This window comes from Centrocercus urophasianus, unplaced genomic scaffold, assembly GCF_019232065.1.
Source record: "Centrocercus urophasianus isolate 14NV4802_14NV808 unplaced genomic scaffold, USGS_Curo_1.0 seq_20, whole genome shotgun sequence".
NCBI classification, from domain to species: Eukaryota; Metazoa; Chordata; class Aves; order Galliformes; family Phasianidae; genus Centrocercus; species Centrocercus urophasianus.
In genome coordinates, this window is record NW_024884756.1 from 10,608,915 (window position 1) to 10,621,320 (window position 12,406).

General features: G+C 39.1%; 1 protein-coding gene across 2 annotated transcripts in view; it reads left to right on the plus strand.

Moving 5' to 3' along the window:
- SPATS2L (spermatogenesis associated serine rich 2 like) overlaps positions 1-12,406 on the plus strand; it is a 136,135-nt gene that overhangs the window by 691 nt on the left and 123,038 nt on the right. The window contains exon 1 of one of the 2 annotated variants that reach the window (XM_042822565.1): positions 6,694-6,793. The exons of the other annotated variant lie outside the window; for it this stretch is intronic. The gene's annotated coding sequence lies outside the window, so the exon portion shown is untranslated. Of the gene's footprint in view, positions 1-6,693; positions 6,794-12,406 lie in introns of those variants that run through there. 2 annotated transcript variants of the gene reach the window in all.

The following is a 12,406-nucleotide window of genomic DNA, read 5'->3' on the forward strand; positions in this document are numbered from 1 at the left end:
TACATTTGACAGTAACCTTTTACATAATAAGCTACTCTTGTACTCTGATTTGTGCATGAGGGAACTATCTGGATTTCCAAAATAGGAACTGAAGTCCGAATGTAAGGTTGCAGAGATTTCACAGTATGTTTGTCAAACTGCCCAGGTAAAGTTACAGTAAATCAGAGCAGCTGTGGGTTGTCTCTGCCTTATGATAATTAGAAACTAGCAGAAACTTAGAAATCAGGAATGAAAAAGGTTGGGAGGAGGAGAAGGAATACCTTGACAATCCCTCTATGAATTTTCTGAAACCACTTGGCACGTGCAACATCCTTAACTTAAGTACCAGCTGCTCAATCTGGAGACCTAAAGCTTCCGTGGTGCAATTTGAGCATGTGAGTATTCTTGTTAAAGCCCATGGGTCTGTTAGCATGGTAGTTTGTGCACCCTGGTGTTATGCTGGTTTGGAATCTTCTACCCTCCTACCTATAGTACTGCCAGATCAGTACTTCTGATGTTTTTTGTTTTTTTTTAATTTAATGTATATATGGTCTTCCAAATTGAGAATCTGAGTAATGATTTGGGATTTTTATTTCTTTTTGGAGGAAAGAGAGTTGAGGAACTGCAGTATGAAATGAAGAACAAGTTAATGGAAGTGAATTTGTGTAGCCCATAACTCATGTCATGCAAGGCATTGACCATTGAACAAATGAACATTTAATCGCTGCTTGCTTGATCAGGGTGGAAACTGAATCATAAAGTGATCTGTCCTGGATTGACAGATTGAAATCTCATTTCTTTTATGTTCAAAGTACATATACTATTAAAATCCATAATGAGCTCTGCAGGCACCTTGTGCTTTTTAATTACTATCGGTGTAACTTCTATCTCCACTTGAGGCCAAAGCCCCTGTAGCAGAACCCTCTGAGCCGATTGCCTGTTCCCTATGCTTCTGTCATTAGCATTAAGCCAGCTATTTTCTGAGGTAGCAGGTATTTTCATAGGTAGAACAAAATGTTTTTAAAAGCCTTATCTTATTTTTTCCTCCCACAGCTTCTGCCTTAGAAAACCATAAGAAATCACTAGTCCTCTGGGTGTAATGTGCAGTGTTTGTTGGCAAGGGTTAGGATTTCCGTTTGACTTCTGCTGAGAAGTGCTTTCAAAAGACATAATTCCTGCTGCTGTCATTCAAGCATGGTGCAACCCAGCATTGAAAGAATTAAGCTGCGTGACTGCACTCTTGCTATCATGTTCCAGCTCTTGGTCTCAGAGGAGGGTAAAACATTTGTACAAGTACTTGTAAAGGTGGTAAACTCACTGCGGCTTGGATTCCAAGCTATTACATTGAGGATATGCTTAGAACTTAACACTAGTGCATTTTTAGAAGCAAATTAATGGGTGATATTTTAAGTCCAAATTCATGTCGGCCTTCATCTTTGTCTCAACAGAGAGCTCTGCATTAAAGCAGTAATTATAATAAAACTTTTGGTATTGTGATTTGCGTTTTAAGGGAGGGTGGTTTTTTGCTACCCTTCACATTGTGGTGTTCTTTTTTTGTTTGCTTGTTTTTCATTCTTTCACCAGGAGTTAGGGATGGAAAAGTTTTTCCACTGCTGATATTATAGACTTCTGAGGAAAAAAAAGCCACATTCTTTCTGATAAGTCATTCTCACATGGTTTGGGTTATAGTTCCAGTTCCTGGATTGTAAAGGAGATTTCTTCTGAATGCCACATTGGTAAGGTTCATTATCTTTCTCTGCAGTGAAGGCTGTCATTCCTCATGAAATCTCATCAGTGTGTCTCTCCTTTATGGGAACTACTGAGTCACGGCCTGAACCTCTGATTGATCACCTGAGGTGAGCCATGAGTCAGCCACAGGAGCACAGGTGAAGGCAATTCAGCTGTGCTGCTGGAAGAGGTGAAGCCAGGCTCCACCCCTCCTAGACCTATTTAAGAGCTGGCTACCAGTGGGGAAGGATCTTGTCTGGAGATTCCTCCTTCTGGTATTTTATGGTGAGCCCAGCATAAGGGTAAGCCTTCTATTTATTCTCTTTTGTTGTCATAATCTATTTCTCCTAACTCTCTTGTTTATTTTGTGATTGTAACATCTTAATATCCATTGATTGTACACTCTCCCAATCAGTTTTCTTCCAGTACGGTGTCTTTGGGCACAGGTTGAGACCCTGAGGTCTCCTCAGGCACAGGAGACCCTGATACCTCAACCCTGATGCGTTTTGCAGCTTCTTGCTTTTATTTCACTGAAGCGCGTGGGTTTCAGGCAGGGTCAGCTGCATGATACATAGTCCTTGCATTGTACTGGAGATTCCCTTAAGTCATTTAATGGCTGCTTCTGGCAAAAACTGAAATTATAATAGCAGGAATAGAGGAAGGGGACCAAAGGTTGTTGGTAATGTGAGATTCAAGTAAAGAGGAAACTCTGACTTTTCAGAACAGAAGCTGTAACAACCCGGGAAGTATGTTTTGAAAAACTGAGCAAAATAAAATCATGGAGACCCTCTCCAGTGGTCTGGCTGGATGTTGTTTTCTGCTAACCTCTGTTAAAAGTAATTTAAATGTTAAGTATTTTCCAAAATTTCAGTGTTGTACTTGTTTGGATATGTGACAAATCATATCAGAAATTATATGAGAAATTATTCTTTCAACTAATAGATTGACAACCTAAATAAACAACAGAATCTGTGATCCAAGACCTTTGTTCTCTTTTTAGCCACAGTCAGTGCCTTCTCTCAGTTTGCAGTCTGATTTGAACTGTGGCTAATTCAAGGCCTGATATGTAGAATTTCCATCCATTCAAAAGCACTCATCTAGCCAATTTTGTGAGCACAAATGCTTACTTTTTTTCCTTTAGTTTCTGTGCTGCTTTATGAAGATGGTGGCCCTGAAATTTGATTTTTCCTTACTGCTGAACTTTTTTGAACTGTTGCTGGACATCTGCTTAGCCTTGTCTGTACCATTTGGGTGTAATATGATGTACGAAACCAAGGATTTGATTGGATTTGTTGCTTGCTTTGTCTAGCTGGTTTGCTGCGCTTTGTTGTTTGTAAGAGAGTGTGGGGGAATTTGAAATCCTATTCTCATCTCTTTCAAATCCTTGTTTACATGCACAACAGGCTGCCTGTTTTAGTAATCGTCCGTATTTCCCCCTAGTGGACTACGTTTCCTGTGTTCTTTGTGAACAGCATCATATGGAATAGTTTTGCCGTTTTCACATTCTCATGTTCGTCATTTGACAAACCATTTTGAAGGTTTTATCCAGAATATATATGCCTCTCCCAGGTGTGTCACATCTCCGTGTTCCTCAGTCCTAAATGGAACCAGTGTGAAATCCGTACACACATCTCCATATGTTTCCATTTTCTTTGCCCACATTTCTCTTTCATTTTTTTCTTGAAGTCTTAACATCGTATTGCAGTGTGCCTTGACTGAGTGCGTAGTAATTGCACATAGGGGTACTCAAGGGAAGTGACTTGGTCGTGTCACTTCAGATGTTCCAAAGCTGATAGTCCAGGTTATTGGTGAAGACATCTGAAAATGTTTTCCTGTATTTTTTTCTAAATGCTGCATCCAACATACTTCACAAAGTAAATCACTGTATAACCTTGTAACTTCTGCCATCACACTTCTAAATGTTGCAGTGCTTCCTGATTGATATTCACGGGGTTGAAGTCACACATATCCTATCATTTTAGCATGAATTATTTTGAGTCATGTTTTATTTGCATGCCTTTTCCTTGGGAAGAGAGATTTGGATTTGTAATCTTTTTTTTTTTATTATTTTTTTTTTATTTTTTTTATTTTGTCCTCCAAGGCAAGAGCAGAGTGTGCTGTATGGAGTATCTTCAGACAGTGTGCAAGCTACTGAGTGAGTGATGTTGTACTGAGGTGGACCTGCTGGAATTCTTAAACTGCACTGTAGAGCTGTGTGCAGGCATCGTTAGGCAGGTTTTTGTTACATGGTTTTTTTGAATTGGATGCCAGAAGAAATCCTTGTGTCAAAAGGCATGAATTCTTCAGAAAGGCCAGAAGGCATGTGTAAATGCATGACATGGCAAACTAATCAGACCGTTTAAAGTTTTGTTTCACTTTACCTACCTTCCTTATGCTTAGCTCTTGGCTACGATGAAATTCCTAAAGAACAGCTGTATGTTGTTATGATTGTGTATTGCTTCATATTTTCTGTTTGTCCACAATCTGCCTTCAGTATTGGTACTGCCTTGGTACACGCTTTAAAGGCATGTATTTGGCTTTTTTGGGATCTGGTTGTTTCTATGCCATCTAATGAAGCTCTAACTAACCTTTTAGCTGTGATTTTCACTTAATACTGTGATTGAGATGATGCGTAGTAAAGAATCCCATGGAAGGATTTTTTCAGAGTAACATCCACAATTCCCAGTAAGTAGTTTGTGAGGTTGTACTGCAGAAAAGGCAATAATTGTAAATAGGTATTTTTTTCAACATACTTGGCATTCTTAGACACCAAGTTCTCATCTGGTCAGCTGCTCAAATGCAGTAGGCTGGGGGGAGATGGCATTATGTGCTGAAGGAAAGGTATTTTTTTATTTTAATGAATGCCAGCTGTATTTCACAGGTGGGATTCAGTCCTAATCAAGCAAACAAATCAGAACTATTCCTGAATTAGTCCATTCAAGTCAAGCATTCCTAGCTGGACTTCCTTCAATGAAGAGGATTGAAATAGATGTGATATAAACAACATACAGCAAACTCAAACCCTGAATCACATAGTACCTCCTGGCAAAGGAAGCAGGCAATGTAATTTAGTTGTAAATTGTTATACCAAGATGTCAGTCGTGTTTGAAGACTGATGTTGACACTGCAATAAAGACACAGCTCTTTGAGCTGTTTCAGGTCTAAATGTGCGCTCTCTCAAGCTTGGCTTTCAGACCAGTGTTTTCTGGTTTTGATGAAGATAAGAGAGGTGATAAAAGAGAAACTCGTGCCGTTGGTGAGCAACATTGAAGAACCAACCCTTAAGTTTCTGCAGAGCAGAGGCACAGTTATGTACTGGAACAGATATAATTTCAGGTAGTGCTCTTACAGGGTAGAAATGAGTTAACGTGCTGTATTCTGGGAAACGTTATTTTATGTGCTGCACGCAGTGGAAGTCTGATCATACTGAGTTATGAGTTTTCATTATTTTTCACCTCTTTTGTACTTCTAGTGTGTATGGCAACACAGGTGACAATCTTAATTTTCATTTTTAAGAAGTCTCAGAATTTTTCTGTAGGACATAAGCTGTATTTTTTTTCTATAGCATTGTCACACAATAACTCAAATTCCAGTTTTTGAAAGCAAGTTTATAGGAATGTGGGAGCACAGGTGGAAGCAATTCAGCTGTGTGACTGGAAGGGATGCAGCCTGGCTGCACCTCTCTTAGACCTCACTGAAGGGCTGGCTGCCACAGGGGAAGGATCTCTTTCTGGAGACCCCTCCTTGGTGGTGCTTTCCCCTTCAAACCTGGAATCTTCTGATATAGGTGAGCAATCTTCTTCCCTTCCTTTGTAGCACCTTCCTGTTGTGCCGGTCCTTCTGTCATTGTACCTCTGTTGTAATGCCTTTCCCTTTATGTTCATCTGTCCCATTGCTACAGCTGCTTAAGTCGGCTCACGTAGGACATGACTCAAAACCAATTCAGAGTCTTGTAAATGACTGGCTTTGATTTTGTTGTGCTTTAGGGCAAGCTTTAGCAGGGAGCTGGAGCACTCCACAATACAAGGTGTCCTACCAGATATTCAATAGAAGTACCATGAGTTGCATCCTTTTGCTCATTACGTTTTGAAGATAGGATTTTTTTTTTACTTTAGAATTCTGACCAGAGGGCCTATCATACTGCAGGTTTTCTGACTGTTCCCCAGTTTGGTGTGTTGTAAGAACTGCTTGGAATGCGTTCTTGAGTCTTATTGTGTGTGTTGCTTTGTCTCAGAATGGAAGCAATGACTTATCTCTTATCACTGGATGCAGCTCAAAGCTCTGCTTGCTGTGAAACCACATCTGTTCTATCCTTGCCTGGCTTTGGAACAGTAAATGGTTCTAAGGTGTTACATGCAGAGCAGCCTGGCTGCTCAGAACAGTTGTGTGTTGTGGTTTCTTGAGAGCAGCTCTACTCTCTGAGCCAGCCCTCTCCATGAATCAAATTGCCCAATGTTCGTGCTTCAAATACTGTGCTGACCTATATACCAGACTAAAGCTTCCTTTTCTAATGTTGACTTACGACTTAAGTGTCAGTGGCCTGTTTTTCTACACTATAGTTATTTTTCCTGTATAACAGTCCTCTGGGATGTGCAAAAGGCCAAATTCAGACTTCTTGGCAGTTGAGATGGGGGAAGAAGAAAAGGTCACTGCAGGACACTGATATAAAGTGGCAGACTTTGAAATAGTGCAACACAGCATTTTGGTTCAGAGATTTATGCACTGTACTACTTGCTAAAATAGGAGAAATGCAGCCCTGGTGTCTCTTGTAAGCACTCTTCTTTGTTAGTTTACCTCAAAGCTTTTTCTTACACACTAAAACCCAACCTTCTTGTTAATGTTTCTGAAACATTAGAAGAAGGAAGCAGAAGATACTTTCAGCTTCATGTAGGTCTCTGGTTAACAAAAGAGCACTGTTCCTCTTTTGCAGAAAACAGAGAATAACCAGTGGTGACAAAACCTCTCTGTGCTCATCCTCGTGATTGGAGTACTGCTGCAGGATGTGATGCTTCTCAGGATCCACATGTGGCAGCAGTTAGCATAGTGCTGCTTACTGCCCTGCACCAGAAACAAGCTGAAGAAAAAAGTAAGGTGTACTCATGTCCTTTTTTTTTTTTTTTTTTCCCTGGCTACTTATTCCCTGTGTTCTTTCTTTTTTGTTTAAAAGAGCATGGCTTAGAACTGATTCAAAAGAGAGCATGGACTGCTCAAAAATCTTTGGATCCTTTGCTCACATGTCAGCCTGGCCCAGCAGTTGTTGGCTTTGAGAAATGCAAGAAATTAAGAGATTATCTCATGCAGTCAAAAATTGTGGAAATTGCTTAATATTTGTGGAAAAACAACAACAACAACAAAAGCACAGAGCTCTCCAAACTATTTTGTGTTGTTCTTGCTTTGAGTACGTACTTTCATTGAAGGCATCTTTCCGAAGTTTTTCTGTGTGTTTGGGGGTTAGGGCTGTGTGTTATCCAGTGCTGCTGAGACTAATTAATCCATATGCTTCTAGGAAATGGGGGGGGTTTCCTATGTGAGGCATAACAATTGGTAACAGGATTCAGTAACGTAGCTGAAGCTTGTTTGCAGATGGAGATAATATACGTGCCTGAGCTAGCTGACTCTCCATGTGGAAGGAAGGAAGGACTTTGTATCTTTCCATCTGCAATGGCAGTTAAGACTCATTTTTCCATCAGGGCAATGTACTTTACTTTAAGGAGTGGGTAGCAGCCTTGCCCAAGCTGTACTTCATTAATCAAAACCTTTTAAATGCAGTTGTGCCTGCTGCTGTCACCTGAGGCTTATGCTTTTCTACTGTCTGTGGGAAAGGAAGATTTTAAAGTACTGAAAGGAGTCAAATCTTTGGGCTTTCTTCTTTCCTTTTAGGAAGGCAAAATATTTCTCCTCCCAACCCAAGAAAATTTGAATACACTGGGATCACTGGCAGTTCAGTATTCCACTTAAATATGTGTGGGTTTTTTTTAATTTATGTATGACTATTAACAAAACTCCTCACAAGATACTGAAATTATATCGTCCAAAAGATATGCATAGCATTGTCTAGTGCAGAAACAAGATCAGGATGGATGCCTTTGTGTTTAAAGTGTTCAGTTTGTGTTCTACACAGCAGAATGTAAGCTGAACGTTATCTGTAATTTTTATATCTATTGTATTACAGGCTGTAATCCCAGCTTCCTAAGTAAGCATTCATATGTTAAGATCCATGCACGGTCATTTTAGTTACAGATCAACTTTCAGTTGGTAAATCCACTTGTTGATTCTTCCATCTGATTGTCACTTATCTTTATTCATTTAAAAAACAAACAAAAAGTGCATGCACAACAATAAACCTTTTTTTTTTTTTCTAGAAGGCAGTCACAGATTTTTCTGAGCACTAGTTTTAGAGTTGTCTGTTTCATATGTTTAGGGGAAGGATGTTGTTGATTTGAAGATAATCAGTTGCGGTGCTGGGTTTTGAGGTGCAATGTTTCCAGCTGTGCAAGGCCCCAGCTGTCTTCCAGTGTGACTCAGCTGGGCCACGAGCTTGTCTGGTTTGTAACAAAGGGGCTTAGGATATGTGGTGTGTGACTGCTCCCTGAAGTGCTCCTATTTCATGTGGCGGAGCAGTAGGGACAAGGAACAGAGCAATGGTGTGTTTGAAACTGGTTTTGTGGATTAGGGAGCATTTCCTGGGAAAGAAAAGAGGGATAGGATGTAATAGCTCTCTGAGAAGGGTTCTGCTTTGGATTGCTGCAAGGAGCAATGCAGCACCAGTTGGGGCAGACATGTTCTGCGTGGTTCTCCTGAACGAAAAAAGAAAGAATCTTGAAGGACAGTTTTGGAACATTTTTATTCCTTCTGTATGGAAAGCATATGTTTTTCCTTAGCTTAGCAGTTACGTTTTGTGAGTCTGCATGCGCTGGCTTGAATGGGCTGTTTAGAAAGAATATGAAATGCTCCCTGGTGGTAACATTTATCCAGTCCCTGCTTTCTTCCAGAGAAAAGAATGGCCTTCTTTGTAAACATAATTCCTGGAGATGAAAGTATCAGAGCAAAGGGATTAGTGGGTGGGCTCTTCGATATTCCCCAAGTCTGCAAAATACCATTTTTCCCCACACTAAAAAGAATTGCAGGCACATTCTTTCTCAGGAGATAACATGAAAGTTTTACTGAGAAGCAAGCAGGAGTTCCCACGAGTGTATGGGAAATATCACAATGCAAAAATGCTTATTTACAAAATAAAGCATGGACCTAGCAGTGAGACATTGAGATGTTTGTCCATTGTAATGTCATGACCATGATGTAAAGCTCAAGTCTATTCTACCAAAGTTCCTGCCTTAACTAGGAGTTGTGATGCTCTCGGTGCAAGCTACTGCTATGAATGCAGTACAGTCACCCATAACATAAAAGACTGAGGAGCATGATTGTCTGGAGTGATAAATGCAAACAATGATGCTAATATTATGAATTGTTCAGTGCTTAATTGTTAGGGTTTGTTCATTTGTTTGCTTACTGGCATTAGGAATTCACAGATGTTAAATTCTTTGGTAAAACATCTATTTGCATCAGACAGAGGGCACCACCAATGCTTCCTTTGTCCTGAAGTTTCAAAAATACTGACCTTGGGATAGATAGATATGCACAAGAGTTTTTCATTATTTTGCATTAAAATTCAGGTGGATTTAATTTATCTTAGAGATAACTTTGGCCCGGCGTATTTACAGAATTAGCCTGTAGTTCATTCATGGTTGATGTTTGGAAAAAGCATGCGAAGACTGAAGAAGTTAAATAAATAAAATTAGTAACTTATATAACTTGCTGTTTTGGTGATCACCGTTGTTGGCTTTTTTTTCCATCATAGCGAAGAGTTGTCTAATGAAACACTGATGTTTGATCATGATGTCAAAAGCCCTGTGGGGTAAGTAAAACAAATAGATGACTTACAAGTGAGCAAATACTACAAAAAAAGCTATCAGCATGTGTGTCTATAAAGGAAAAATGTCAATCAGATAATATCATAAAGTTATTTTTCTGTATGTGTATGTCTGTTTCTCAGTACGTGAAAACAAAGTGCCTGGTTTATGATTAGAGGAAGGTAGATTGGTTCATTGTTTCCTTCCCTCTCCAGCCACTTAGAACTCCTTTAGGTTGCTTCCTTTACTGAAGTTGTAGATGTGCAGAAATCAGGAGTGCTGCTGTCTGGTGTGTGGAGTGGTCAGTCACATATGGCAGATAGTAGTGATTTTGTTATTGTGAGAACTTAATTTTGCACATGAACAGTGTTGGTAATGTATTTGTTGAAAACATTTACTTCAGAGAAAATTCATAAACAAAAGAAAAAAATCATCTGCATGCTTTTTTTTTTGTTGTTGTTGTTTCAAGCAATTTGTCATAGCTGTAGATGTTTACAAATGAATGCTTCTTTTCTTACAACATTTGATAAGGATTATCTTAGTTTGATCCCAGAAATTTTTGTGATCACTAAAATTGGTGAGGTTTATTTCACCTTTCTGTGTGACAAATATTAGAAACGGTTTCATGAATTTAGTGCAACCATTTAGAGAAGGAAATTAAATAGAAATGTTTCCACATCTTAGGAATCTCAGGTAAAATTGAAGTTGGCAGATAGCTCTCACGAAGGCTGAAATGTTGCAAGGTCATTATGTCCTCCCTGCTTGCTATTTGCTGAAAGAATAATTCCTGGAATCCTAGGTGATGTTTGGAAATGTGAACTTCTTATCTGAAAGTCAATGTTTCAGTATAATGCCTTTAAAGTTATCTTTTAGATTAGGACTTGATGAAAAGTGAGGAAAACATGAAGACTCATCTTAATAAAAAGGTTTCGTGCTCCTTCTTTTCTCTGATAATTGATCAAATCCTTTCCAGAATATCTCTAGCTAATTGCTATTTCCTTGTAATAATGTGTGGTAAGTTGTAAAAACTACGCTCAGGAGGGAAGTAGTCAGAAACTATGACGGTTTTGTTTTTTATACTTCTATGCAGATGAAATTTATCTAGTGCGCTCTATTATCCATACACCTAACAACAAATATTCTTTAGCATTCCTCTTTAGAATTGCTCGTTATGCTCCAGTACTGGAGCGCTCTCCAAACCTCACATGTGTTGGAAATAAAATGTACTCCCACCAGTCTTTGAATGTTAGTAAGGGCTAGGGTGGGCTTGTATGTTTCCACAGCAAGCTCAAGAGCAAGATCCAAAGGCTTTGAGAAAGCTCGACACGTTGCCAGCAAGTTTGGAACACATGGCACCTCTTTAAAATCCCTTCTCAGAGAAGAAGGATACTTAAAATAGACTCCTCTGTAACACCATGTGTAAGCTATTATCAGTCGAAACTTTTCCAAACTCATTGTTCAACGTTCTGTAAAGGGAACCTCTTCAAGCAGCAGAGAGCCCCTACCTCAGGAAATGCAGAGGAAATGTGCTTAAAGCAGGAAAGAATCTCCCAATTTAAGACCCAAAGAAGGATTTAGAGGTGCAAGCAAGCTTCTTACAGATATGTTACCTATTCTATATCATTAATGTCTCTTTAAAAATACAATGCAGTGTTATTCTGATCTTTAAATGATGCTCTCTGAGACCTCAGTGTTGCTTTTGTGAAGTGGCAAATAGCTTAACTTTTCATAAGAAGTTGATTTAGAATTGCTATGCTGGTTTTTGTTACTTCTGTATTGTTTGGTTGAACTGTTAGGTTCATTAGGTCAGTTCTGTAAATGCTGCAGTAACTTTACAATGCCACACAACCTGTCAGGCTATGTTTTCTATTACTTCTCAGCAAAGAATGCTGTTTAGCTTCATCTGATTTCTGAAAATGATCTATGCATATCAGCTAGCTCAATTATTAGCTCAATTATTTTAGTTCTTGATGGTGACTGAGATTGTTGTGTATCTAGTGATTACCTAGGAAAATATGTCTGGTCCAAGAAGAGTAGCAGAGAGGACTGAGGGACTCTGTATGAAAAAAGACTTTAAAAGCTGCTATCTGAATTCTGCCATGTTTAAGATGCATCATCATGCTATGTGCAAAAAGCTGAATCGACTGTAGCTGGGAACAGCATTTTAAAAATAAAATTCTGAAGCTTTCAAGTTCACATCAATGATCATCACTGCACAATACACATCACAGTATCACAACACATCATTGCTGCATAATAGTGAACTGGGAACTGAACGAAATTCCACACTGCTGACAGAATTTGATCAGTTGCAAATGAAGTAAACTCGGTGCTGTGACGAATCATGGTTTAAAGCCTCCACCATATAATGAATAATATTTCATTACTTTTGGAAATGGTGAATAACCAAAATAAATTTGGTCAGTGGAGAAAATCCACTTCCACAAAGCTGAAATGGGGAAATTAATTGAGGAAGTTACATGACTTTGGACCGCAGCCCAGTTGAAAAATTGGATCCACTTCACAAATGAGAATGTTGCCTTTTTCCACAGAGCTTGAATGTCTGCGAAGAGGAACAGTGATGGCTTGAGAGTACCTGTTTTCTATCAAATCCTGCTTGTCTTCTGAAAATTCCAGAGCATGTTTTATTGTATTGCAGTTTTTACTGAGACCCTGCAGGTTTTCAGTAAATTAGTTTATATCCCTGCTGGGAGGTTTTCCCTTCCAATCCGTTATAAGTAGTTAAACAAAACGGAAGTTAGTAATGAAGGCTCAAGCTGATGGTGGATGTG